We start from the raw sequence: 6656 nt of genomic DNA, 5'->3' as shown, positions 1-6656 counted from the left end.
TACTTGTGTGCTTCTCTTGTCTAAGAATTTTGATCCATCTCTTTTCTTCAATGTTGCTCTCTCTTTGTCCATGTCCATGTCCAACCTCTACTTCTTTGTCTCAATCTCTCCCGAAGTTTTCATATCTTATCTCTCCCCCTTGTACAATCTCACTCTCAAAGCTTTCATATCTTTGTACAATCTCTTCCCCTTTGTCATCAATTTCCATAAAAGGTGTGCTTCTCATTGATGCAAAGGTGTGCATTTGGGGTAGATGGTTGAGGCTTGAATCTTGCATTTTTGATGGACATCACTTGATTGTTGGAATGACACCACTTGTAACTTGTACCACTTGTATCTTGTGTAGGGCTTCTTGAGATACCACACATAGAATCTTTGATCTTGATATCAATTTGTGTGACACCTCCCCCTATGTGATAGCATGGGTCATCCATTTGATACACTTGAGCTCTTGTAGGTGAGGGATGCATTCTTTATTTGATGATCACTTAAAGTTGAGGATCACTTATGGAACCATTGTCTTGCATGATTGATACCATGTGTAGATGTGATACCACTTGAAAGCATTTTCTAGCATGGAACCACTTGTTGAATTTATCAATAAAAACCATTTCTTGAACATTTGCTATCTTCATGAGTACCACTTATAGGATATCAGTTGTGAGTTGATCTAGACATCACTTGTGAATTTGATGAAATACTTGAGTCTAGATACTACTTGAAACAAACAAACTAGATATCCATTTGCATTGTTGTCTTGTGCTTGTACTCTTATTACTATCATGAGCTTCTATGGTTGACTTGAACTAAATTGATTTGCCTAAGCTTCCAAGTCCAGTTTGAACCAATGACAAGCTTCTTCACACCTCTTGCAAGGGTTATCTTGCCAATGTTGTACTTGTCACTTGTTAGCAATCCAAATTAGGTCAAGTGCTTGGGTTCACTAGCTCATGAACAAATTCATATACTAACCACTAGATCAACTAATCATTCAAGCAATAGTGGTAGGCTATGAATTTAAACATTTCATTTGTTATGCATGATCCTATGAAGTGTGAACTATATGCACTAACCGCATACTAGTAAGGGATGAAATGATCATGCACATTACAATGATACCTTTGCTATGTTGGAGTAGAGGATAGTCACATAGATTCCAATTCATTACTCTAATAGCAATGTGAAGTTCAATTATAAGCTTGGTGAAGACCAATAGATGCTATTTTGAATTTTATTCTTCACCCATATGAAATGAATACCACTTATGATCAAGTGCACTTTCTTGTTGTGGTTGACTTGCTTCATCTTTTGATCAATGCTTGCATGAGAGCATCAAAGTGAGAATACCACTTGAAATAACATGATTAACTCTCTTTTGGGTGTTCCTTCTTTTCTTGATCAATCCTTTTGATTGCTTCAACTAAGCATCTCAAATGTCGCTCGGATCACCACTTTCATGTTAGCCTTCCAAGTACCACACTTGGTTTATCTACACATAGGCGGCAAGCCCCTACACTAGGGAGAAGTGACCTCTCTCCAAAGAACCATTCTTAATACTCACTTGAAATGAATTTGTTTGATTGATCTAAGTGATGGACTTAACTTGATGAGTAATCTTGATTCCTTCTTTAAGTCCTTTTCTTTCTCCTTTTCTTTTTATCAAATGATTCCCAATAGTCACTAGAACTTAAACTTCATCTTCATCTTGAGTTTGATCTTGATCTTCCAATTTGAGTACCAAATGTGAGCAAAGTACACTCCATAATCAAATGGCCTTGTACTCTTTGCTTGTCATGCTTCTAGATCATCTCAAAACCAAACTTAGGTGCCTCATCACTTATAAACATGATTCCAACTTGAGGACCTTTCAATCAAAGTGACTCTAAATCAATCCATCATTTGTCACTTTTCTGGTAGATTTTGTACTCTTCAAAGAAAAATGAATATCTCTCAAAGTACAAATCTAAATACCACGAAATTTGGTGGAGATGTGCTCCACTAAGTTATCTAGAAGCTGTAAAAATTTGAGCTTCATTTGACTTCTAGATTGCTATCAGATTTCAATTCTTCCACCACCGCTACATGCTGAAAACTATTGCACTATAGCTGACAAGATCCACTCCAAAACCGAAGCATCCCTTGTCCAATTGTCATCAAATTTGTACAGCCTCTTATAACATAAGTCTAGAGCATGTACATAAATTTTTATACCAATCCAATAAGTTTTGATCACTCAAACATGGCTAAGATCACAGCTCACTCAGATTTTTAATATAGGATAGATTTCAATCACTTGAGCTATACTTTATCAAATATGAATCAATCTTCAAACTAACTCATTTGAATAGTTTCACAAGACATAAATCCTTTCAATCCACTTACTTAAATGTCATCTTATGAACTTATTCAACAGAAATCAATCCAAACTTGACTACTAATCAATTATCCATTCAATCATCTCATAGCAAGCAATATTGCATATTTATCCAATTCAATCAACTCATATGCACCCAAATGAAATTATCAACAAGAGATATACCTTAGTTAGCTCATGATCATCCAACTAGCAAGATTCACTTCAAATATTTGCAAGCCATCTAATATATCCAATGAATCATCAACAACTTGAATATTACACTTATATGATATAGCACATTTGGGCTTTACTCAATTATCATGGCATTGGGTTTGGATGTGCACTAGGCTTCATATCTTGATTCAACATATGATGATCGATATGAAATTAATTGAATCAAGTCTCCAATGCCAATGGTACCTACAATCAATCATCTACTTTTTGTTGGTACCCAAACAATTTTGGGTCCTCTCAAGTTAGGAGCAACATACTTAGGCAAAGCCTTAGTATGAGTAGCGGGATATTTTGCAATAGCAACCATAGAGGTACCATTATCATCCTTTCTATGCATAGAATCATCATCAATCAAAATAGGTTTAGGAGTATTACCTTGGGGACATGAATGTGCCATGTGCCCCTTTTCCCAGCATGAGTAGCACTTTCTCTTTGATTGAGCCTTCTCTTCCTTGCTCATGTGGTGCTTCCCATTGCCTTGCCTCTCATGGATTGCTTGAGACTTCTTCTCAAGCTTGGTAGGACACTTAGAGGCAAAGTGTCCCATATTTCCACACTTGAAGCACTTGATGTGAGCATAGACTTTCTTCTTATCTTCATTCTTGCTCATCATCTTGGCATCTTGAGTTTGCATTGGATGCCTTGCCTTTCTACCCCTTCTTGTTTTCTTCTTCTTCGTCATCAAGTCACCACCATCTTCATGGTTGATCTTGATTTGCTCTTGGGGTGTCTTCTCTTGCTCAACTTGTGGCTTTGGTTGAGACTCTTCTAGTTGCTTCACCAATTGCTTAGTTGGGCACATTGAGGTAAGATGACCCTAAGTGCGACACTTGAAGCACTTCACATGTTTGAGCCTCTCTTCTTCTTTTATCTTCTTGAGCTTCTCAATGTTAGGGCAACCATTTGCAAGGTGTCCCGCTTCATGACACCGGTAGCACATGGTATGAGAGAGCTTTCTTTGTTGTAGCTTCTTCATCTTTCTTTCTCTCTTTCTTTCGCCCTTTGTCATCTTCTTCTTGAAGCCAAGGCCACACTTGTCACCATAGTTTCTTTGAGTCTTCAATATGTACTCAAAGGTGACTTTAGAGTTGTAGCACCTCTCTAACTTGTTGCTCAAATTCTTCACTTCATTTTTGAGCTCATTGTTCTCCTTCAAAAGGTTAGTCTCACAAGACATAGAAGTAGAACAAGCATCTATATGTGAAGAGCGTGGCATTTCTAATATATCATCACAAGAGGTGGATACATGCTTCTTGCCTACATCACAAGGGTTAGCAACAATATGTGATTGATCAATTGACCCATGTGATGAGCTCTCACTAGTTTTAGTTTTTCCATTGGAAAGTTCCTTAGTGAGAAAAGCATGGTCTTGTACCAAGTTATCATGAGCAACACTAAGTTCTTCATGTGCCAATTCTAGCTCTTCATGTGAACAAGTAGTGACATGAAGTAGAAGCTTCTGTTGTTCACATGTGTTCTTTAGAAGAGAGTTTTCATTTTTTAATTTCTCGGTTTTAGTCATCTCTTTTTCTAAAGCTTTGATCATGCAACCATATCTATCTAGAAGCTCCTCATATGAATCAAGATCAATCACATTTGCATTAGATACCTTAGTGTCACCTTGTGACATGAAGCAATGTGATGTAGTTGGAGAGCTTGGAGTAGCATCATCATCATGGCTTGAGCATGAACCAACATCGTCAAGATCACCACCAAGTGTGCTTGAGGTAGAATCTTCATGTGTAACACTTGTGGCATCATCATCAACCTTGTCAAGTGATCTTGTGGTAGGATGATCATCATCATCATCATCACTTGACCATGAGGTGGAGCAATCTTCTACAATCACCAAATTGTGATCATGCTCAACACACTCATGTGCCTCCTTCTTGGACTCATCATCATCACCGGAGACCGTCCCATATTTCTCATTGAGATAACTCCAAATCTCATGGGTGGTCTTCATGTCAATGATTTCTCCAAATATGCAATCATGCAAATATCTATACATGATGTTAGTAGCTTGGATGTCGAGATCTAGGCATTTCTCTTGTTCTTGAGTTAGATTATCTTCATCCAACACATGAGAAAAGCCTACATCTACCATCCACCACATTTGAGGGCAAATAAACTTAAAATTGCATATCATACAATTTTTCCATCGTGTAAAGTGTGTGCCATAAAAAATGTGTGGACAATCAACATCTAGCCCATAAGTCGCCATCCTCTTGGGTCGGTGAAGACCACAAATGGGAGGCCTAGCTCTTATATCACTTGAAAGGTCGAGATGGCGACTAGAGGGGGTGAATAGTCATTTCTAAAACTTAATCGCATCGGCTAACCGAAACAAGTGCGGAATTAAAACTATCGGTCTAGCCAAGACTACACCCCACTATCTATGTTCTCTAGCACCTTGCAAAGATCCTAATTAGGCAACAAAGGTGCCAGGCTAGCTAGAGCTCACCTAACCAATTCTAAGAGCAAGGTCACACAAACCTATGCCACTAGTATTTCAAGCAATGAGGGAGCTCCTACACATGCTAGTAAGCAAAAGCACAAAGCCAACTAAGCTCACTAGCAATGCTCAATAACAAGGCAACCAATGTCAAAGTAGAGAGCGCAAATACTTAGGAACACAAACTAAGCAACGTGACTAACAAGGTTACACAAACCAAATTAGCCACGCAAGGGAGCTACTTCTATGCTACACAAGCAAGAAGGTAACTAGTGAGCTACACAAGCTAACTAGTTACAAGAGCAACTACACAAGCACAATGTGTATGAAAGTAATTACAAGCTTGTGTAACGAGGATGCAAACCAACGGGAATACAAGGATGACACGATGATTTTTTCTCGAGGTTTAGTGCTTGGCAACACGCTAGTCCCCATTGAGACAAGCTCTAAGGTTGCCGCCGGTCCTCTTGCTAGTGGTGACCCGCAAGTCACACTCTCCCACGTGGAGTGCTTACCACAAGCTCTAGCAATTGACTCGGCCGGACCACTTGTCGCCCTTCGCGTCACACTTTACTAGGGTTGCTCTTTACGGCTCCTGCGCGGCAAGCACAATGCCCCTCACAAAGCTCTTCTCCGGAGCACCGCACAAGCTTCTTGCGGGCTTCGATGGAGACCACCACCAAGCCGTCTAGGAGGTGGCAACCTCCAAGAGTAACAAGCACCACTGGCTTGCAACTCGATCACCTAGTGCCACTTGATGCAACCTCACGATGCAATCGCACTAGAATCGCTCTCTCACACAATCGAATGATCACTATCAAGTATATGTGAGATGGAGGGCTCCCAAGCACTACCACACAAGCCACCAAGGCTCTAGTGTGCTCAGTACTTGGCCAAAGGGCGACCACCACTTCTATTTATAGCCCCACGGGCAAAAATAGCCATTACCCCTTCACTGGGCGTTTTTTGGGACAACTGGACGCGCAAGTCATTTGCACTGGACGCATTCGATCACTGCTGACCAGCCACGTGTCCCATTCAAACTAGCCGTTGCCGCCAACGACTCTCTCTAACATGTCGCATCGGATGCGCTATTAGGAAATGACCGGACGCTGAGCCACAGCATCCGGTCGTGTCCAATAAGCGCCCAGGGCCGACCGGACGCGTCCGGTCCCTGCGTCCAGTCGCTATCTGTGATCCTGCCACGGGCTATGTCTCTTTGACCGGACGCTGAACAGTAACTCCTTAGCATCCAGTCACTCCTCTGAGCCAGAGTCCGGTCACTTTCACTTAGTCGCTCACCTCGGGTCCAAATATCGGACGTGTCCGGTAGCCACACCGGACGCGTCCGGTCACTCCTATCAGACTACCCGAAGTCTGGATAACATACCGGACATGTCCGGTATCCACACCGGACGCGTCCGGTCACTCTGTGACCAGCGTGACTAACTCCCTTTCATCACCAACTTCTTCTCCTTTGCAAATGTGCCAACACCACCATGTGTATGTGTGTTAGCTTTTCTCAAACAGTTTCCAAAGGATTAGCCACTCAACTTGCCACGCCACTCGATCCTAGCGACGATGCAAAGTTACATCACTCAAGTGACACTA

The sequence above is a fragment of the Miscanthus floridulus genome, chromosome 9, assembly GCF_019320115.1.
Source record: "Miscanthus floridulus cultivar M001 chromosome 9, ASM1932011v1, whole genome shotgun sequence".
In the NCBI taxonomy this organism is placed as follows: domain Eukaryota; kingdom Viridiplantae; phylum Streptophyta; class Magnoliopsida; order Poales; family Poaceae; genus Miscanthus; species Miscanthus floridulus.
This window is presented reverse-complemented; position numbering follows the sequence as displayed.